The following is a 23,213-nucleotide window of genomic DNA, read 5'->3' on the forward strand; positions in this document are numbered from 1 at the left end:
ACGGCTCCATCATCAAACAGCCTCGTACCAGCATGCACCACGGAGCAGCCCTTAACTCCATCCCTGCCGGAAAACAGCCTCAAAATGCCCAAAAAACCGGGAATGAGAGCGGCAGCAGCAGCCCCAGCCCCGGCAGGCTCGGCTGGGAGCGGCTCCGGAGCGGTGCCTGCGGATCCCCAGCCCCAAACGCAGAGGGATGCTCGATTTTTGGGAAGGGAGGAGGAGATTTGGAGGCTTGTCCCTTTAAATGCTGCTGGAGGTTATTTTTAGGACATTGGCTTAAAATAAAGAGCAGAATTCCTTAATTTTTTTTATCAGAAAGTCCATGGTCCATTTTAGTCACTCGGTCACATTTCACATCCCAAGAGCTCCGTAACGAACCCCGGAGGCTCCTCCAGCCCTGTCCTCCCTGAGATCCATTTTCTCACCCCTCCATTCCAAAACCACTGGATTTCCCCAGCTTTAACTTGCCCAGTCTCGAGGGAATGTGTAATTCTGAAGGAAAAATGCAGCATAAATCCCAATCCCAATCCCTGCTGCATGCGTGCTCCCCAGAGCACAGAGTGGGAACTGGGAATCTCCAGGACCCACAGGGATTAACAGTTTGCATTTGATCATTTATTTCTCACTCCAGCTGGATTACAAGGATTTTACAGCAAGAAAGAAACGTTTGTATTCCAGCTTTTAAGTTGGAACCACTTTCTGAGGATACATTTAAATAGAGAGGCAGAGAATGTGCAAGAATTCCAGGTGGAAAAAGGAGAAATTCAGCCAGATCACACAATCTTTACAATGTGCAGTCAAGCCAGGGAAACTAATGCTGGCAGTGCACACACACACAAAGATTTCATTAAATTATTGGCATATTTATTGATGGTCTGGGTAAGAATCTGCAGTTCTTAAGGGGAAAATGACCACCACAAGAGACTGGATTTTAATTGGAGAGGAGAGGAAGGTCTGGATAGGATTTAGCTCAAAACAAGAATTTCCAGCTCTGATATCAGATCCAAGGACCAGCTGGAGGCAGGATCTGGGTTTTGACACTGAGACCAGAGATAATACCTATACAGGGCCATACAGACACACACACACACATACACACATATTTATGTTCTGTATTATATCCTAATTCCCAATCCTGATCAGCAGGGATGGAGGAGTCACAGCTCCACTGGAAATCAAGGTAGGATCATGGAAAAAGAAACCTAAGATCCTCTCCATGAGGATCACATTCCCAAACTGACACAGCTCTGCTTCTTTCTGCCAGCTGTCCCCAGCCTCCTCCTGCCAATATTTAAGTCACAGCCCCAGCCACTCATCTGAGCATTTGGAAATCAGCCCTCAAGTTCCCTGTTCATCAACAGATTGCAGGTTTAGCCCTGCATTCAGCTCATTCTGCTGCAAATCCAGAGTTACCTGGGTCCCAGGAACAGCAGAAGGTGCCTGGGAAAGGCTCCCTGACTTCCCTGGGAAATTCAGGAGGAGCTTTCTCCTTTCTTTCCAAGGGAAAGGCTGGAATTGTGCTGTTACTTCTTGCTGAGCAACTGAAACTCAGGTGGGAAGAGGAGTGAGGGTGTGGAACACCCAGGGCTGATGAGGGGCCAGGGAAAGGCACAGGGAAATAAACACAGTGAGAATGAGGGGATCCAGGAGGAGACCATCCATCCATCCATCCATCATCCATCCATCCATCCATCCATCCATCCATCCATCCATCCATCCATCCCCTCCTGGCACACACACAGCATCCCACAACACACTCCCACACCGTGCATCTCCCAAAACACCAGATCATTCATCTTCCAGAAACTGCATTGAATATAAAACGCCATTTAAAAATGCAACTTCTACCTTCCAAATATTTTGCCTGGAAGAAGACAAGGCTGGTAAGTCAGAGGATGGCTGCAGTTTGGATTTAGTCTGACTTCTTTTCCAAGTCTGATGAAATTCCAAAACAAACTGCAGAACTTCAAGAATTCTCTTTTCCCATTCCTGAGCATTCCCAACAACACTCCCAGCTGCACTCTTCATCCTGATATCTCCTTTATCATTATCCAGTTAATCTTGAAAGCCTCCATAATCCCTAATTTTCTGCTATCTTTACAGCTCTGCCACATCCACCTCCCAAACCCACTGATACAAACATCAGGTGATTGTCACAAAGCCCTGCCAGGATCAGTGGGACCAAACCACCTCCAACTCCAGCTCCTCCATTAAAATCGATTGGAAATGCTTTATCTGGAGCAGTTACAATAACTTCTCCAGAGGCTCCCTGCATAGAGCAGAATCATGGAATGGGCTGGGTGAGACGGGACCTTAAATCCCATTTTATTCCAGCCTTGTGGGGTTTCTCCAGCCTGACACGGGGCAGGGTGGGATGAAGGGCTGCCCCACACAGGGACCCTCTGGGGACCCCCACATATGGGATCACCCCTCACTTTACCCATTTACAATCAATCCAAGTGTCTGAGCGACCCCAGGGGCTCTCCCAAACACCTCAAACCCAGTGCAGACCCCAAAGGAGCCCGACCCACCCCTGCCCCACAGAGCTCAGCCCCAGGGGGGTTCAGGGCATTACATACTGCGTTTGCCACAGCACCTCTTCCTCATCCAGCGCTCGGGAGGGGCTGCAGGGACAGGAGCAGGGGCAGGGGCAGGGACAGGAGGTGCAGGAGCAGCCCTGGACGGCCCCGAGCCCGGCCCAGCCTTGCCCCGGGCTGCTCTCCGCAGGCTCCATATCCTCATCCCTTCCCCTCTCCGCAGCTCTCACTCCCTGCTCAGGGCTGCCAGTGCCTCCTCCTCCTTCCCTTCCTCCTCCTCCTCCTCCTCCTCCTCCTCCCTCTCCTCACCTCACCCACAGCAGCCGCGCTGCCCCAGCACATGGAGAACAGGCTCAGAATAAACAGAAACTTGGGAAATTTCACCTTTTACAAGTTTCCAGTGGAAAAGCCCCAAACCAGCCCCTTTTGGGGTCTCTTCTGGGCAGAGCTGCGTGTCAAGGGTGACACAGACATTCCTTGCCCAATTTCAAGTCCTTGCTTCAAATCTTATGGTGATAAAACCACCTAAAAAAATTCTGGGGACTCGTGCCTGCACTGAGATACCTTATGATACATCAATGATGAGATATTAAATATAGTAATTTACTGTATATAATCTAATATTGCCTTGAAATACTCTTTCCAGTATTGCCTTGAAACATTCTTCTCATAAATGCCCAAATATTATAAAATAAAACAGCTGTGCTGATTCCAGGCGTTCCTGCTTTGGGATTGTTGTGGTTTTTAAGCAGAGTTATTCTATTCCCAACTCTCAAATTATCTCCCTGCTCCGACTGCAGGGATTGTCTCTGCCCCCTGCAGACACAAAGGAGAAGTGGCCACTTCCCTCTGCAAAAACCTTCATTGTATTGGAAACACTCAACGCATCTTCATCCTCTGCTGCTTTTAATAAGATTTGATTATTTTCAATATTTTCTAGAGGGTGGGTGTCCCTCACTCCCCAAATTCCTGCTGCCTGCTTAAAGTACGACGCCCAAAACCAGCCCACATAAATTCACACACACAGGAGTGAAGTGAACATGTCTGAAATATCACAGAATCATGGTTTGGGGTGGGAAGGGACCTTGAAACTCATCCAGTGCCACCCCTGCCATGGCAGGGACACCTCCCACTGTCCCAGGCTGCTCCCAGCCCCAATGTCCAGCCTGGCCTTGGGCACTGCCAGGGATCCAGGGGATGGCACAAACTCTCTGGGCACCCTGTGCCAGGGCCTCTTCTCCCTTCCTGGTCCTCTCCTCCCTCTCAGGAAAAGCCAATCTCCCTGTGCCTACATTGTCAGAAAACTCTGAGGACTTCCAAAAGGAAACAATGCAACTTTAAACCTTCTCTGGGCAAAGAGATAACACTGGATTCTTCTCTTTTGCCCTGTGTGAATCAAACAAAAGATTATTTATATTGCAAAAAGTAAAGGAAAAAACCTACCAGTTATACTGGGGGGATTTTCCCTCCTGACTGAGAAGAGCCCCAGCCCCTGAACATCACCAGGAAACACCACTGCAGGTCCTGAGCAGCTCAAACCCATCTCCAGGCTGCACATCTCAACCCAGGGATGCCCAGAATCCAGAGTGCTCCAAGGCCAGCCACAAAGGAACAGCTCCCCAGAGGCTCTTCCACAGCTCTGCCCAACAACTGGCTTTTTTTTAACACTTGCTCCTGACTCTATTTGTTTTATTCCTCTCAAAAATGCTGCTGGAGTGCAAGGAACTCCCCCACCTGCCCCACCTTGGTGACACTGAATGCCATGGTGGATTTGTGTGCTATGGAAATCTTGGATTCTTCAATTACACAATTCACCCTCCCAAAGGAGACCAGTGGAATAACCAAAATATCCTTGTTTTAGTGTAAACAGGCAGCTGGAAGGGCTCACATCTGAGTTTTCCATCACACTCCAGCAGTTCTGCTCCCAGACTGGAGGAACTTGGTTCATTCCAGGGCTGGAGAGCAGAGGCAGAACCTGGAGGGAATTTGAGGGTTTTTTTTTTTTCACTCCTTTCCTTGTTTAAAGCCAGACATTCACCCTCCAGCACATTTCTTCTGCACTGCTTACTGACCAGATGCCAAGGAGGGACAGGGAGCAGGAAAATGCTGCCCAGGGCAGAGAGGGGAAGGGAGGGACCCTTGCCTTGAAGGAGAAGTGGCTTAGGTGGGATTTCAGAGCCAGCCACACAGCAGGGACAGAAATCCTCAGAGTCAGTCCCTGCAGGCTGCAGGAATCACACCCAGCCCCTTTCCACTGCTCCCCACACAGCAGCCAGGTGAGTGAGAGCCCTGGGATGGCAGCACTGCCTGCCCCACCTGGCTGTGCACTGAACAGGCTGTACCCTCCAGCAGGGAATCCTGCCAGGAACAGGCACAGCCTGCCCCAGCTCTGGGAAAGGGAGCACTGAGTGCAGCTCACACTCAGAGCTGGCAGCACTGCGAGCAGCAGCCTCCTCCCCACCACACAAACCAGGATCCCTGAAGCTGGAAAAAACCTCCCAGCCCATGGAATCCCAGCTGTGCCCCATCCTCAGCCCAGAGCCCTGAGTGCCACCTCCATCAAGTCCCAGCTGTGCCCCATGCCCAGCCTGTCCCCAGCAAAGAGTTTTGAGTGCCACCTCCAGTCACTCCTTGGACACTCCAGGCCCCATCCCCAGCCTGTCCCCAGCCCAGAGCTCCAAGTGCCACCTGCATGGAGTCCCAGCTGTGCCCCATCCCAGCCCAGAGCCCTGAGTGTCACTTCCAGTCACTCCCTGGACACTCCAAACCTCCCTGGGCAGCCCCTGCCAGTGTTTAACAATGCTTTCCATGAAGGGAATTCTTCCTGATGTCCAGCCTGAACTTGCTCCTTGTACACCAACCTCCATGGCTTTACATAGTAAAAAGTAAAGGGAAAACCTCCACCTGCAGCACCCAGGACTCTGTTTAAAAAGGATTAACAGCTTTTGTATCCCTCCATCCTCTCCCAAGTCAGTGCCAGCACCTTACACCATCCAAGGGTGTCACAGACATCTTTTATGGAAAATCCTTTCCTTAGGAATTTTCCTCCTGAGAAGCTGAAAGGCCTCAGGAACAAAATGTAAACAATGGTTATCTGCTGCTGTGGAATGCAACAGGTGCATCTGTGATTGGCCCATGTGGTTGTTTCTAATTAATGGCCAATCACAGTCAGCTGGCTCAGACTCTCTGTTCGAGCCACAAGCCTTTGTTATAATTTTTTTCTTTTTCTATTCTTAGCCAGCCTTCTGATGAAATCCTTTCTTCTATTCTTTTAGTATAGTTTTAATATAATATATATAATAAAATAATAAATCAAGCCTTCTAAAACATAAAGTCAGATCCTCATCCCTTCCCTCAACCCGAGACCCCTGTGAACACCATCCAAGGGTTCAGCCCTCCTTCCCTCCATCCTGTCAGGAGCTGAGGGATAACCCAGTGTGCCACTGTCACCACTGTGCTCCTAAATCCAACACCACCACACCCCTCAGGGAGGCTCTGGCAGCAGTTTAAGCTCCCACCAGCACATTGCAGGGAGAATCCCAAATTGGGTGTTTATCATCTTGTCATGCTTTCAGCCCTCTTTGTTTTCCCTTCCCCTGCCCAGCTTTAACTATAAATGAATATTTGAGTTCCTCGTCAATGAGTTACTGCCAGAGGGAGAGCTGCTCCCTGAGGAGACTCATTTTAAACTGGAAACACTCCTTAGAGCTAAATTTTTAGTTGAAGCTACAAATCTAATAACTGAGGTCAAAACTCCCTGGTTATCCATCTCCAGGAGCAGCATGTCTGCCAACATAATGTTATTACAGCACCACAAGAAGTCATTTCCATGGGAAAAGGCAGCTCTGCTGCTGCATCCATCCTTCAGAAGTGGCTCTGCCCTCCATGCTGGGTTTGTGCTCCACCTCCAGCAGCTCCTGGGGGAGGCTGGAGCTGGATCCCTGCTCACACTTGTCCCAGGAGAGGTTCCTGCAGGACAGGCTGCTGAGCCCAGCCAGGGCACCAAATATCCTCAGCCCAGCAGAAGAATCCCAGCACACCTCCCAGCAGAAGCTCTGCTTCTTTCTGCCAGCTGTCCCCAGCCTCCTCCTGCCAATATTTAAGTCAAAGCCCAGCCACTCTTCTGAACATTTGGAAATCAGCCCTCAAGTTCCCAATTCATCAACAGATTGCAGGTTTAGCCCTGCATTCAGCTCATTCTGCTGCAAATCCAGAGTTACCTGGGTCCCAGGAACAGCAGAAGGTGCCTGGGAAAGGTTCCCTGACTTCCCTGGGAAATTCAGGAGGAGCTTTCTCCTTTCTTTCCAAGGGAAAGGCTGGAATTGTGCTGTTACTTCTTGCTGAGCAACTGAAACTCAGGTGGGAAGAGGAGTGAGGGTGTGGAACACCCAGGGCTGATGAGGGGCCAGGGAAAGGCACAGGGAAATAAACACAGTGAGAATGAGGGGATCCAGGAGGAGACCATCCATCCATCCATCCATCCATCCATCATCCATCCATCCATCCATCCATCCATCCATCCATCATCCATCCATCCATCCATCCATCCATCCATCCATCCATCCATCATCCATCCATCCATCCATCCATCATCCATCCATCCATCCATCCATCCATCCATCATCCATCCATCCATCCATCCCCTCATGGCACACACAGCATCCCACAACACACTCCCACACCGTGCATCTCCCAAAACACCCGATCATTCATCTTCCAGAAACTGCATCAAATATATTCCATGAAATCCATCCCACCCCTCAGCAATGGAGCCAATGGAGGAGGCAACAGAGATTTCCCTCAATAAAAATTTCCTCAAATAAAATAAAAAGCTGAGCAGAATAAAAGTAGCATTGTATCCTCAAGTTGATCTTCACTATCTAGAGTGACAATTTTAGCTTAAAAACTCCTAAAACTCCACAAGAATTCTGAATTTCCCATGTGGATCTGGGGAAATGCCCCAGTGGGATCAGATTGCAGCACTGGGAGGAGCTGCAGGAGGAGCAGAGGCACCACAAGGTGCCAGCACAGCCTAGCTGTGCCACTTCCAGCCGGGAATGTCGGGGCAGGGGGAGTTTGGGGTCCCCACGTGCTGGGAGCAGCCTGGGGCTGGGAAAGGGGCAGGAATCCAGGACAGAGGAGCAGCTGTTCCCCATGGAAAAGCAGCTCCCCTGCCCTACTGGAGTGCCCAAGCAAGGTCAGCTGGCAAATCCCTCTTTTCCCAGACATCCATTAATGCCAGCTGCAAAGCCAAGCACGGGCAGTGAATAACCTCCGAAGCGGGCTCTCTGCAGGGCCAGGGCTTATGCAAGAGCTGGGAGAGCTGGAAGCACACGGAGCTCCACGGGCAGCCAGGAATGCAGGGAAGCAGCAAGCCAGGAGAGGGCAACCTGCTCCTGCTGCATGGATGGGAGCAGGGAGAGAACAGCTCCTGCACAGCGCCCAGCAAAAAGGGACCTGGGGGGGCTGTGACAGTGGCTGGACAGAGCCCAGGTGTGCCCAGGTGTGCCAGAGGCCAAGGACAGCTGGGCTGTGTCACCCTGGGGTGGCAGCAGGAGCAGGGCAGTGCCCGTGCCCTGAGCTGGCACTGCTGGGGCACCTCCAGGGCTGGGGCAGCTCTGGGACCCTCCTGACAGGAGAGACCTGGAGGGGCTGGAGCGTGTCCAGGGCAGGGAACGGAGCTGGGAAGGGGCTGGAGCCCCAGGAGAGGCTGAGGGAGCTGGGCAGGGGCTCAGCCTGGAGCAAAGGAGGCTCAGGGGGCCCTTGTGGCTCTGCACAGCTCCTGACAGGAGGGGACAGCCGGGGGGGTCGGGCTGTGCTCCAGGGAACAGGGACAGGAGCAGAGGGAACGGCCTCAGGCTGGGCCAGGGCAGGGGCAGGGGGGATTTTGGGGAACATTTTCTCATGGAAAGGGCTGTCCAGGCCTGGCACAGCTGCCCAGGGCAGTGCTGGATCTCCCATCCCTGCAGGGATTTAACAGCCATGTGGATGTGGCACTTGGGATATGGGACAGTGGTGGCCTTGGCAGGGCTGGGGAATAGAGAGATTTGGGTGATCTCTGAGGGCTTTCCCAACCTCCACAGTTCTGTGATTCTGTGACTGCAGTGTGCTCAGGTATCCCAAGCTCCTTGTGCAGAGGGGTGTCAGAAATCCCAAGGGGATGGATGGATGGATGGATGGATGGATGATGGATGGATGATGGATGGATGGATGGATGGATGGATGGATGGATGGATGGATGATGGATGGATGGAAGGCACACATGGCTCTGCAGGTGTTCCCTCAAGCTGTGACTGCCAGCAATTCCCTGCTACCTGAGTAACAAATGAACATCCTCAACTCCTTCACGTGCAGGGAGAGCCCTGAGGGACTCCCTGTGCCCTGCCAGGGCTGCACAGAGCTCTTGTATCCCACCACCAACCCAAATCCCATTTTCCCTCTGTGGCCAGGAGCAGGAGCTGTTGGCCTTCATTAGACACAAACACCACGACGTTTCCTGCCAGTCCCTCACTCCTCAGTGCCCAGCAGCCCTGCCACCCCCACCTCTGCCCAGCCCAACCCTCCAGAGGTGCCTTCAGACCCACTGAAGGATCAGTTTGCACTCAGTGACTCATTTCTAATTAGCAAGGACTGTTATTGTTTCCACAGTTCAAACCTGATTTACCTCCAAGAGCCTTTATCTGTGCCAGGTAAAGCAAAAAGCCCGTGGGAAATCTGAATGACTGACAGCAACAGTGAGATCCTGAACTGATTCCTGAGCTGGGAATCTCCCCCTTGGTCTCCCTACTGTATGAAAATCCTTGTTGTGCTGCTAAATGTGGCATTAAAAACTACTTACAGGTGAAACTTGCCTTAAAAATCAGTAACCAGAATCTGTTTCAGCACTGAGAGAGAGCTCAGGGCTCAAGAGCCAGGCTGAGCAAGGACCTGGCTTTGTCCCCTTCCTGCAGCTCCATCTCCATGAGGACAGCACATCCCCTGTGCTGGAATGTCCCTCCCATGGCAGGGACACTTTCCACCATCCCAGGGTGCTCCAAGCTCCATCCAATCCCCAATTCCCAATATCCCATCCAGCCCTGCCCTCTGGCAGTGGGAGCCATTCCCTGTGTCCTGTCCCTCCAGCCCTTGTCCCCAGTCCCTCTCCATCCTTCCTGCAGGTTACCTGCAGCTACTCCCATCCTTTGGTTCTCCCAGGGGATAAAGTTTTGCTTTATCTCTGTGTCCAGTCCCTTTTCATGTGTCATTTTTCCAGAAAAATGAATCTTAGTTTGAGCATATAAATCCAATGTATGCTCCCATTTTAGACAGCACTAGAAGTGCTCAAAAGTTTTGATATTATTTTTAGCACAAATATTTTTGAAAGTCTTCCCAAGCTAAACCTGGTGTGTCACTGGTACTTAGGGAAACCACGTTTTTTCGCCTGTTGTGAAAAATAACAAGTTTGTAGTATAGAAAAGTGTTTTCTTGCTCAAACACCAAAACCCTGTCACCAAGGGTGAGTCTCTCTTGGTTCCCTGCCAGGCAAGCACTGTGTATTCCCTGGGATCTTGAAAATCCCCTTTCCTGCGTGGGTGCACGAGTGGGAAGGATGATCCTTGTTGTTCCTTCCCTGCTGCACTTGCTAACATGGACTGGGTTTGTCATTTTGGGAACTTTTCACTTTTCACTCAGTGCAGATGTTCTCTCCTTGCAGGGCACTGGGAATGGCATCTCTGCCCTCTTGGATAAAGGTGTCCCTGCCCATGGCAGGGCTGGGACAAGCTGAGTTTAAGGTCCTTTCAACCCAAACCATTCCATGGTTCTGTGACCCTGCAAAGCTGTTCCAACCCCTTTGGCTGCAGTCACAAAGCACCACCTGGAATTCCCCAAGGGAAATAATCAGCCCTGAGTTCAGGTGAAATGTGGGCACAGCTGCCCAGGGGTCACTGGTTTGGGCTTTGCAGCCTTGCCAAGTGACCTTGGGAAATTCTTTCCTCAAAAAGATGTGTGGAAGGGAGGAGATTGTGTGGAAGCAACAAAAAAGGCACTGGGAATGAGAGAAAGGAAACACAGACTTATAAACAGCTGGGAAACATGGATTGAGGGAAATCCCCTCACTCAGGCCACACACTCACAGAGTTTGTCCATGGCACAGGGGAAAGGACCATAAATAAAGAAATTAGGGGAAAAAAACCCCAGATTTAAAGAAACACAGGAGATGGGCATGGGAGAAACACAATCCAGTAGCAGAATCCACAACACTTTTGGAAATAAGAATGGATTTGTGGTAACATGGCACAGCAGAGACCATTCTGCCCTGGTATTTATCACTTTATCAATTTTTAACGAGGTTTTCCCTGCTATTTATCAACTCCAGCAGTAACATAACCCTCACCATAGGAATTTATCTCTCTTCCTCTCATTTTTGCTGGAGAAGAATCTGCTCTCCAGCTTGCCAAGGAGTGAACTGAGCCCTGTGTGTACAACAGGACACTTTAGCCCCTGGGTTTTGCCCGCCCTCCCAGCTCCCACAGGCAGGGCTGAGCAAGGGCCCAGAAGGATTTCTCCTCCCAGTGTTCCTGCACCAAACTCCTCCTGCAGCAGCTCAGCCAGAATAGGGCCTTTCCTTCACCACAGCTGTCCCAGGTCACCCTTGACACCGGCTGGGGGCTCTGTACAAATCACAAACGGGACGGGGCTGCTGTGGAACCTGCTTTGAGCTGTTTTATTCTCCAGCATCACTCTCATTACATGGTTATGACAATGGGAAGAGGCCACCAGCTCACATCCCAGGCAGCAGACTAAGAATTTAATGTTACAACTCACTTTGTAAGTTTTTTGACCAATCACACAAAGCAAAAGCACATTGACAGTATTTACATCTGTATAGTATATATTCTATATTGACAGTAGTTCTATCCAATCACCATAAGCACAGGTACTGGTGGTTAAACAATGCTTGCTTATTTTGAATACAATACTTACTTGTAAGCCTTAAAACACAATGCACAGAGCTCCATTTTTTATTAAGCTTTAACCTTCTTAATATCTTGCTAGATAAACTTTTCTGTAGCTCAGAGAGTTATTCTAGACCAGCATTAATACACATATCATTGTTCTATCTGTCTTCGCTTTTCTACAGTTTAAATAATTTTTCTGCTGACCAATCTCATGGCTGCTGCTTAGCTCCATTCACAGTTCTACTGCCTCTGGGGCCTGCCTTTGCAGCTTTCCTAAAACCCTCTGATTTTGTGGATTCCCACAACCCTGGTGAGGAAAGAAGGGCCCTGGTGTGCCAGCAGAGCTCAGAGAATCATGGAATCACTCAGGTTGGAAAAGCCCTCTGAGCTCCTCGAGTCCAGCTGTCCCCAGCACTGCCAAGGCCACCCACACACCCACCCAAGTGCCACATCCCCACTGCTGTTAAATCCCCCAGGAATGGGGACTCCACCATCTGGGCAGCCTGTTCCAAAGCCTGAGCAGCCTTTCCTGCAGGAATTTTCCCCAGTATCCAATGTAAACCTCCCCCAGAACCCTCGTGCTGCACATCCCACCCCTCCTCCTGCAGGAGCGTTTCCCAGCTCTGGCGTGGGCACGGAGCCTCCTGCCCAGCCCAGCCCTGCTCCTGCTGTGCCAGCCCTCCCCAGAGCCTCCCCCCTGCTCTATCACGTTCCTGGGGTTGTTCCAGGGGGTTCCTGCTGCAGCCCCACCTGGAATGCTGAGAACATAGGAGCCCAAAAACCTCCACTGAGAAACTGCCCCAGGGCCTGGCTGGGCACACTGAGCTGAGTGCCAGCCCTGCTAAGGGACTGCAGGAGCCCATGGCCATTCCCAGAGGCTGCCAGGAGTGTGGAAGGACAGGGGCACTGCCCAGAGGAGGGAGCAGAGGGTGCCCTGGGCAGGGGCACAGGGCAGGGCAGGCAGGGGGATGTGCCCCTTGGGCAGGGTAAGGGCAGCACTGGAGCAGCAGGAGGAGCTGTGACATCAATTCCCACCTCACTCCTGAATTACAGAATACCAGAATAGTTTGGGTGGAAAGGGAACTCAAAGCTCATCCAGCTCCCCTGCCATGAGCAGTTTTCCCTGCTATTTGTCAACTCCAGGAGTAGCATAATCCTCACCATAGGAATTGATCCCTCTCCTTCCCATTTTTGCTGGAGAAGAATCTGCTCTCCAGCTTGCCAGGGAGTGAACTGAGACTTGTGGACACTTTAGCCCCTGGGTTTTGCCCACCCTCCCAGCTCCCACAGGCAGGACTGGGTGGAAAGGGAACTCAAAGCCCACCCAGTGCCACCCCAGCCATGGCAGGGACACCTCCCACTGTCCCAGGCTGCTCCCAGCCCCAATGTCCAGCCTGGCCTTGGGCACTGCCAGGGATCCAGGGGCAGCCCCAGCTGCTCTGGGCACCCTGTGCCAGGGCCTGCCCACCCTGCCAGGGAACAATTCCCAATTCCCAATATCCCATCCAGCCCTGCCCTCTGGCACTGGGAGCCATTCCCTGTGTCCCACCATAGAACCATGGAATAGTTTAGGTAGGACAGGACCTTAAAGCTCATCTTGTTCCAGCCCCTGCCATGGGCAGGCACAGCTCCCACTGACCATGGGCACCAGGCAGAGCTGAGGAGCAGCCACAGCTCTGCACTCACTCTGGAGGATGAGGCAGGAGCAGCAGGAATGGCCTAAATACTGCTGGCTGCTCTGAGCCCCTGCTGCAATGTTTAATTCCTGCTGTTATGTAAGTACTGTTTTCTGGGTTCCTTGGCTGCCAGCGATTATCATGGATTACATCTGCACAACAGCAGCAGTGGATGTGCTCTGGTACCTGGGATCAGGGAGAGCAGCAGCACAGCCAGGAGGGGAGCTCAGTCTGGGGCTGCTCCATCCCCACATGCAAGTGGAGGGGAAAGCAGCAGCAAGGGAATTAAAAACAGATCAGAAAAATAACAAGGCGGGGGAGGGAGGGGAGGGAAGTGGTTCCCGGCTTGTGAAATAGAAAAATCCAAAGATTCCTCCCATCCTCCTCGTGTTTGCAGCACCAGGCAGCAGCCAGGAGAAGGGAGCAGTTGGAGGCTGTGGAGATAAGAGAACCCTACACTGGTTTGGGGTGGGAAAGGACCTTAAAGCTCATCCATTCCCAACCCCTGCCATGGGTAGGGACGCCTTTCATTATCCCAAGGTGCTCTAAGCTCCATTCAGCCTGGCCTTGGGCACTGCCAGGGATCCAGGGGCAGCCCCAGCTGCTCTGGGCACCCTGTGCCAGGGCCTGAGCACACTTAAAGGGAACAATTCCTTCTCAGAGTCCCACCTAACCTGTCATTTTGTCCAAAGTCCCTCTCCCTGGCACAGTTCCCATGGATCCAGCCTGTCCAGACCCCTCTGCAAACCCTTCCTGCCCCCCAGCATCCCTGTGGCTGTGGCAGGAGGTGCTGAAGTGCTGCCTGCAGCTCCCTGGGGTGGCTCAGATGGACCAACCCACCCCAATCCATCAGGAGAATGGGGAGCCAGAGCATCCTGCCAGCTGCAGGAGGAGCACAAGTGGGAGCAGAAGGCACTGAGAGGAGACAGGAATCATTAGGAATGGGAAATCCAAGCAAACAAGTCCATCAGCAGCACTGTCAGCTCTATTTCCCACAGCAGCAGCTCCTGGCATGGTTAACACCAGCTGGCTGTCCTGGGGAAATCCAGACTCCAAGGATAAAAACACAATTAGAAGAGCAAGGTGACAGCCAGGCACGAGGGAAACAGCTCACAGAGATGGGAATCTCACAGGGAGGAGGGGAAAAGGGAATGCTGCTGTCCCAGAGCTGGGAATGGCTGGGCTGTTACAGCCACACATGAGCTGGGACAACAATGGCAGAATTGTCCTGTCCTGCCACAAGCCAAGGCCACCTGGCCAGGAGCTTCTGTGAGGCCCTGGGGAGCAACAAGGGGATAATTCATGGCATGGGACAGGGAAGGTGCCAGATGCTTTGCAGTGTCACAGGCCCAACTCAAAATGGCTTTTGCAAACAAACCCCTGCCTTGGAAAAAGGACCAAAAACAGCCAAAATGAGCGGGGCAACACAAGTGGCATTAGCAGTGGAGTGATTAAAGGGAAAGCTGAGGAATAATTAATTATGGCTAGTTTTTAATGGGATCTGGGATGCTGAAGGGGAACTCCCTGCTGGCCTGAGCTGCTTCCACCCACCCAGCTGCACCCCAGCCCTGCCGTGGGATCCCCACAGCCTCAGTGTCCCTCTCCAGAGCTGGATTGTCCCTTTCCACTCTCCTGCAACAGGAATTCACCCCAGCAGCAGAGCAGAGGGCATCACCAGCCCTCTTCCACTCTTCCCCCTCTCTGCTCAGAGCTCCCACCCTCCTGCAGCCCCCAGAAGCAATCTCTCCCTGTTTTTCAAGAAGAAAACACCAGATTAATGCAGGAAGGATAACCAGGTAAGCCAAGTAATCAACCCCCACTGTCCCAGACCACTGACCCACACCACAGGGTGTTGCTTTCAAAGTGAATGCTCCCCAGGATGGTCACACAAGGTCAGCCTAAAACCCCAGGAAATTCCATCTCTTCCCCAGCAGGCAAACTGCAATTGGCATTTTGGAAACAGGATACTGGGACAGGGCACAGGCTCTGGTTCCTCTGGGCACTGATCCTTCCCTGTCAGAGCTGTGCTGCACAAGGAGCCCCCAGGTCACATTCCACACACAGCCAGGCACAGCCTGTACCCCAAGGGATGAAATTGTGCCCAAATCTCTCTGGTCTCCCTGGATTTTCTGGCTCCTGGCAGCAAGTGCCACCATTTAATTGGATGTTGCACAAAATATTAATTATTCCTGCTCCACTTAAACCTATGAGCTGATCATTCCCTCCTTTTTCTTGTTAAAAGCACTTGTCCCCAACTTTTCCTAGACTCAGACAGCCACAGAATTGTTAAAGTTGGAGGAGACCTCTAAGATCAAGTCTAACCATTAATCCAGCACTATCAAGGGCACCAAAAACCCACAAGTGCCACATCCACAGTGCTGTTCAATCCCTGCAGGGACAGGGACACCAGCACTGCCCTGGGTGGCTGTGCCAGGCCTGGAAAACCCTTTCCATGAAGAAATTATCCCAATATTCCCCCCGGCCCAGCCTGAGGCCGTTCCCTCTGCTCCTGTCCCTGTTCCCTGGAGCACAGCCCGACCCCCCCGGCTGTCCCCTCCTGTCAGGAGCTGTGCAGAGCCACAAGGGCCCCCTGAGCCTCCTTTGCTCCAGGCTGAGCCCCTGCCCAGCTCCCTCAGCCTCTCCTGGGGCTCCAGCACATTTCCTGAACCACTGACCATGACCCATGTGGCACCTTCAGCTGTCCTTCCCCCAGATGATGTGATGGTGTTCACAGGGGTCCCAGGATGAGGGAAGAGATGAGGATTTGACTCCATGTTTCAGAAGGTTTGATTTATTATTTTATGATATATATTATATTAAAACTATACTAAAAGAACAGAAAAAAAGGTTTCATCAGAAGGCTGGCTAAGAATAGAAAAAGAAAGAATGATAACAAAGCTTCTGTCTCAGACAGAGAGTCTGAGCCAGCTGACTGTGATTGGCCATTAATGACAAACAAACCAACATGAGACCAATCACAGATGCACCTGTTGCATTCCACAGCAGCAGATAATCATTGTTTACATTTTGTTCCTGAGGCCTCTCAGCTTCTCAGGAGGAAAAAACCTAAGGAAAGGATTTTTCATAAAAAGATGTCTGCGACAAGATGAAAAATTTCCTTTCCATCACCCTCCTTCCCTTGTCAGAGGAGATTTTATCTCTCTGGTTAATCTTGTTCCTGTTTGGTTGTTTGGGTTTTCTTTTCAAGTTCTGCTGAAAACCCTGTGAGTCACTGGCAGGGTTTCTCCAGAGAAGAGATGCCAGCAGCACACAGAGCAAGCCTACATTTCCTTCTTTTCCCTCTGCTTATCAATTCCCAGTTTTTCTGCACTCAGCCAAAGGAACCAGACACCTCAGAGAGTGCCTGGCAGGTGAGTTGTTCTTGGCACAGACCCCAGCACTGACCTGTCCAGTGGACTCCTGGATTTCAGCTCCATGAACACCAAAGTCCCTTTCTGCCAGCCCAGAATCTGCTCCTCATCAGGTGAACACTGGAATCACACACAGATTTCACCCTCTCTGCTGCTGGGGATGCCCAAGCAGGGAATCAAAAGGAGTCAGCAACTCCCTCTCCCAGCAGCTCAAGTCCATTCTGGGGAGTTTTCCTGGTGTTTAAAGTACCAGGAACAGAATTCCACTCTTCCCTTGCACACTTTTCCCTCATTACAGAGCCAAGAAAACAATCATATATTCAGCACTCATCAAATTCCTGGCTGTCATGATATTGCTCTAAAAAGGAAGGATATTTTTCTATCTCTTCTTGTATTTGTTTAAAGAAAATCCACCAGCCCCAGTCACCAAATACAGAGGGTGAACACAGAAATCTGATTTTCAGGCCAGGTAACAGCACAGGGCCACAGCCAGTACTGATAAAAGCAGGTGATGGATGAGGATAAACTGAGTTTACTACAACACTTTGCAATGCCACTTAGCAACAGAAATGCCACATTTGGCTGAGCAGAGCTTGGTCTGGGACTGTTCTGTCCTCCTGTCACACTCTACATGTGTTTTAGAGGAATTAAGCACATGTGGTAATTGAGGAGAGAGCTAAGCTCAGCTCCACTCTCACTTTCTGCCACTAATTCCAGGGCAGGTTCATCCCTGGGCAGGTTCATCCCTGGGCAGGTTCATCCCTGGGCAGGTTCATCCCTGGGCAGGTTTCTCTCCCTGGGCAGGTTTCTCTCTCCCTGGGCAGGTTTCTCTCCCTGGGCAGGTTTCTCTCCCTGGGCAGGTTCATCCCTGGGCAGGTTTCTCTCTCCCTGGGCAGGTTTCTCTCTCCCTGGGCAGGTTTCTCTCTCCCTGGGCAGGTTTCTCTCCCTGGGCAGGTTTCTCTCTCCCTGGGCAGGTTTCTCTCTCCCTGGGCAGGTTTCTCTCCCTGGGCAGGTTTCTCTCCCTGGGCAGGTTTCTCTCCCTGGGCAGGCTCATCCCTGGGCAGGTTTCTCTCTCCCTGGGCAGGTTCATCCCTGGGCAGGTTTCTCCCCCTGGGCAGCAGGATGAGGACAGGGAGCTCAGGTCACATCTCAGTACCAATGTCCAGGTCACAGCTCGTTACCAAAATATTCCTGACACCACAGTCAGAGGGCAGAGGGGAAACCAGAGCTCCCCCTTGCACAGAACAGCAAAGTCCCCCATCCCATACTTGGTTTGGGGACAGGTTTTGCTGTTAAAAACAGACACGAAAAGCAGTCCTGTGAAATGGCCCCTGTGGGCGCACAGCTCCAGCCAGCAGCCAAGTAAAAAACAGAGTTAAAAACACTTCCACAGCTGTTCAACTCAGGGGGAAAGACCCTTTTCATCCACCCCAAAAAGGTGACCCAGCAGTGAAAATGTGGGCAGCAATTTGCCAGCCCTCCTACCCATGGAATTTCCCATCAAATCTCAAACACCCTGGCAGCACTGAGGGATCACTGACTCCTGCAGAAACAGTGAATGAGCTCTAGCCCAGGCTCCAGCAGGTCTGGGGGTGATTCAAGGCTGAGCAGTGCAGCTGACACAACAGAAGGATGGGGACATCCAGGGGGTGGAGAGCTGGAGAGGGCCCAGGGGAACCTCACAAGGTTCAACAGGTCCAGGTTCAGGTCCTGCATCCAGTCAGGGCAGCCCCAGCTGTGAGCACAGATGGGAGAGGAACTCCTGGAGAGCAGCCCTGGGGACAAGCACTGTAAAATGGGATTTTGACAGGACAAGGACTTTGGGGTGCTGCTGGGTGAGGGCTGCACCTGCCCCAGCCCTGGAACCCCCTCAGCCCTGGGCTGAGCCCCAGTGTGGGCAGCAGGGCGGGGGGGATTCTGCTCCTCTGCCCCACCTGCAGAGCTGCCCCAGCCCTGGGCCCAGCACAGGAGGGACCTGGAGCTGCTGGAGAGAGCCCAGAGGAGGCACCAGAGATGCTGCAAGGGCTGGAGCCAGGCTGGGAGAGCTGGGGGTGCTCACCTGGACAGGAGAAGGCTCCAGGGAGAGCTCAGAGCCCCTGGCAGGGCCTGAAGGGACTCCAGGAGAGCTGGAGAGGGACTGGGGACAAGGGATGGAGGGACAGGACACAGGGAATGGCTCCCAGTGCCAGAGGGCAGGCATGGATGGGATATTGGGAATTGGGAATTGTTCCCTGGCAGGGTGGGCAGGCCATGGCCTCTGGAGCAGGCAGGGCAGCAGGCAGTGCCCATGAGCACAGATGGCCACAAGGATGCTCTTTGTGTCCCTTCCCAGAAAGACAGACAGCATCAGACACAAACCTGCTCTTCTCTCCACCTTACCTGTCCCTTCTGCCACCCTCTCCCTGTCCCCTCTGCCACCCTCTCTGCACCTTCTGGCCTTCCAGTCATGCATGCTCCTCCCTGAGGGCACAAATCCCTTCAGCTGCTCACCACCCCTTGCACTCAGTGGAGCCCAGCCCTTGGGGAGCACACAGCTTTTGGGGATCCCTCAGGAGGAACTCTGACAATTCTGCACATGAGCAGATTGAAGGACTGGGGACTTGTACAGCAAATCCAGAACCTCCTCTCTTTACTTGTAAACATCCACCCCAGAGCTCACAGGGATACAACATCAGGAATTCTATTTTGATTCAAGCCAAACCCACAGCCACTCTTAACTATAATTAAAAAATCTCTAATTGGCAGAAACCATCAGCCAGGTGAACATTACAGCATAAAGCAATTCACTGATGTGCTCAGGATTCAGCACCCATTTACAGAGTGTCTTATCCCCTTGATGAGATCAGGAAAGTCTGGAAAAGCAGGAGTCTGCTGTGGATTTTCTGTTCCATCAGCTCTGTGGCCTGGATCACAGCTGAGTCAGCAGAGCCTGGGGCAGCACAGCCACATCCACAGCACTGCCCTCAGCCCAGAGCCCAGCAGGGCCTCAGCCCCAGCACAGCCAGCCTCTGCAGTTGCTATTTTTATGGGCAGACACAAACCAAAATAGCTGTGCCTGACCGGGGAGGCAGCGTGGCTGACAGCCCAGGGACTGCCCCACCCTGACCCAGCACTGCCACAGCCCCACGGTCACAAAGGGAAGGTAAAGAACACACAGCACCCCTCCAGGAGATCCTTTCCCACATCCACCTGTCCAGGAGATCCTTTCCCCCACCCCATCTCCAGGAGATCCTTTCCCACACACCCTCGTCTCCAGGAGATTCTTTCCCACATCCACCTGTCCAGGAGATCCTTTCCCACTCCCACCTCCCCAGGAGTCCATCTCCACACAACCACCCAGCTGAAGGACTCGAGAGCCCCCAGACACACCTCAATGCAGCCAGGACCAGCACAGTGTCCCAGTGTCCCACCCTAAACAAGTGTGCCCAGAAATTTCCCTCTTCTCCTGCATCAGCTGGGCTCTCTGTCAGTATTTGAATATTCCAGAGCTGGAATTTTAAGGGACAGAAAATTCACAGCACTTAAAACCACAGAATGGTTTGGGTTGGGACTTTAAATATCAGGCACTCCAACCCCCCTGCCATGGCAGGGACACCTCCCACTGTCCCAGGCTGCTCCCAGCCCCAATGTCCAGCCTGGCCTTGGGCACTGCCAGGGATCCAGGGGCAGCCACAGCTGCTCTGGGCACCCTGTGCCAGGGCCTGCCCACCCTGCCAGGGAACAATTCCCAATTCCCAATATCCCATCCAGCCCTGCCCTCTGGCACTGGGAGCCATTCCCTGTGTCCTGTCCCTCCATCCCTTGTCCCCAGTCCCTCTCAGCTCTCCTGGAGCTCCTTTAGGTACTGGAAGGTGCTTTAGGGTCTCCCTGGAGCATTCTCTTTTCCATTTCTGAAATTTGTTTACTGCAGCTTGAAGCTGTGCTTCCTCGTAGAAGAAAACCTAATGTTAATCCCACAAAAGTTATAGACATTGAAATACAGACTAACAGAATCATTGAAGTATTTCTAAAATATTCTGTTTGCCAAGCCTAACTGACCCATTACAGAGCAGAACAATGTCACCCTGGGGAGGAGCTGTGCACCAGGCACAGGGCTCTGACAGCTTTACAAAGTGTCACTGTCCCCAAACCTGCCCCAATAAACACCAAAACAAAGGGGCAGAAGCAGAGACGCACACAGAAACAGCTCAACTAAATATCTGTGTCACTCACCCACCAAACCTCCCCAAGCTGTGCAACACCACCCTGGGCTGCTCAGGCCTCTGAGCAGAGCATTTCCAGCATTTCCAGCATTCCCAGCACAAAGTCTCCAGGAGGAAGGCACCTCACTCTGCCTTCCAGAAGCAGCATCCTTAGCTCATTGTTACTGGCCCTCCACAGCTCCCAGCCATTCCCAGGGCTCTAAAGATCTGCTCAGAGTTGGCAGGCAGCTGAGATGAGGTGCAGCAGGGCTGTGTCCAACCCTTTGTGTCCCTGGGAGACCATGAGCAGCCTCCAGCTGAGCATGAAACCCTCCCTGGGTGGGTTCTGCACCATTTAACCAGCCCACAAGAGCTGTGTGAGATGAGCAGAGCAGCAGGAGCTGTGCTGGGGAAGATGAAACAGGAAAGCCTTATAAATATGACTGCCTGGCAAAAGATTTTGAGAATATGGAAACTATAAGTGAGATTGAAATGAAAGCAAGCTTTGAGATACCTCAGTTACTGAACAACTGGAAAACAATGGCATGGCCAGCTGAAGGTGATCCCCTTTTGATGGAACAACACCCTCTGCTTGCAGACAGCTCCAAGGGTCAGAGCAGACCCTACAGCTTGGCAGAAGGGGCCCAAAGAGGAGTTTTTAGGGTTTAAAATGTAGCACAGTATGGGAATGTAATGATTCTTATAGGCTGTATGGAAATGCTATAGGATTTGTACCTTGTACTAGATTGGTTAGTGAGAATTAGAATATTCAGCACAGAAGAAGATTTATGGTACTGGAACAGGAACCTCGCTCTCTCTCACCCTCTTTACCCCACTCTTGCCTCCTCTCTCTTTCCCACGCTCTTTACTTCTCTGAGCCCTGCTCCAGCTGTGTTTGGCAGCTCCCAGCAGGGCCCTGCCCCCAGGCCCTTTGCAATGAACCCCAAGTTCCTGACCTGGCTTCAGAGATGTCTCGTGTCTGTCCGGCCCCGCCATCCTACCCCTGTCACTCTCACAGAGCTGGAGGGCTCTGGCTACCCAGTCTGCCCCATACATGACCAGTTAAACGGCCGTTCCTGACTGGTTAAACCCCCACTCTTGACTGGTTAAATGCCCATACCTGACTGGTTAAAGCCCCATTCCTGATTGGTTAAATCCCTGTACCTGACTGGTTAAACCCCGTATCCAACTGGTAAGACCCTCATACCCGACTGGTTAAAGCCCCGCTCCTGACTGGTTAAATGCCAGTACCTGACTGGTTAAATCCCCGTTCCTGACTGGTTAAACCCCTATACCTGACTGGTTAAACCCCTATACCTGACTGGTTAAATCCCCGTTCCTGACTGGTTAAATCCCCACACCTGACCAGTTAAATCCCTGTTCCTGACTGGTTACACCCCTGTTCCTGACTGGTTAAAGCCCTGTACCCGACTGGTTAAATGCCCATTCCTGACTGGTTAAACCCCATACCTGACTGGTTAAACCCCATACCTGACTGGTTAAATGCCCATTCCTGACCAGTTAAATCCCCGTACCCGACTGGTTAAATGCCCATTCCTGACTGGTTAAATCTCCGTTCCTGATCGGTTAAACACCCGTTCTTGACCGGTTAAATGCCCATTCCTGACCGGTTAAACCCCTGTACCAGACTGGTTAAAGCCCTGTGCCTGACTGGTTAAATGCCTGTTCCTGACTGGTTAAACACCCGTTCCTGAGCAGTTAAACACTTGCTCCTGACTGGTTAAATCCCCACTCCTGACTGGCTAAATCCCCGTACCCCACTAGTTAAATCCCCATACCTGACTGGTTAAATCCTTGTACCTGACCGGTTAAACCCCCGTTCCTGACTGGTTAAACCCCTATACCTGACTGGTTAAATCCCCATTCCTGACTGGTTAAACCCCTATACCTGACTGGTTAAATCTCTGTACCTGCCTGGTTAAACCCCCGTACCTGACTGGTTAAATCCCCATTTCTGACTGGTTAAATGCCCGTTCCTACTGGTTAAATCCCTGTACCTGACTGGTTAAACCCCGTACCTGACTGGTAAGACCCTCGCACCCAACTGGTTAAATCCACATTCCTGCCTGGTTAAAGCCCTGTGCCTGACCGGTTAAATCCCCATTCCTGACTGGTTAAATCCACATTCCTGCCTGGTTAAACCCCTGTGCCTGACCGGTTAAATCCCCATTCCTGACTGGTTAAATCCACATTCCTGCCTGGTTAAACCCCTGTGCCTGACCGGTTAAATCCCTGTTCCTGACTGGTTAAATGCCTGTACCTGACTGGTTAAATGCCCGTACCTGACTGGTTAAACCCCCGTACATGACTGGTTAAATCTCCGCTCCTGACCAGTTAAACCCCCGTTCCTGACTGGTTAACTCCCCACACCCGACTGGTTAAACCCCCATTCCTGACCAGTTAAACCCCCGTGCCTGGCTAGTTAAATCCCCGTACCTGACTGGTTAAATGCTTGTACCCAACTAGTTAAATACCCATACCTGAC

General features: G+C 51.9%; 1 protein-coding gene across 5 annotated transcripts in view; it reads right to left on the reverse strand.

Moving 5' to 3' along the window:
• Positions 1 to 23,213, reverse strand: part of OSBP2 (oxysterol binding protein 2) — a 105,191-nt gene that overhangs the window by 54,142 nt on the left and 27,836 nt on the right. The window lies entirely within an intron of this gene.

This window comes from Melozone crissalis, unplaced genomic scaffold, assembly GCF_028551555.1.
Source record: "Melozone crissalis strain CALT ecotype California unplaced genomic scaffold, PUWL_Pcris_2 ptg000063l_1, whole genome shotgun sequence".
Taxonomy (NCBI): domain Eukaryota; kingdom Metazoa; phylum Chordata; class Aves; order Passeriformes; family Passerellidae; genus Melozone; species Melozone crissalis.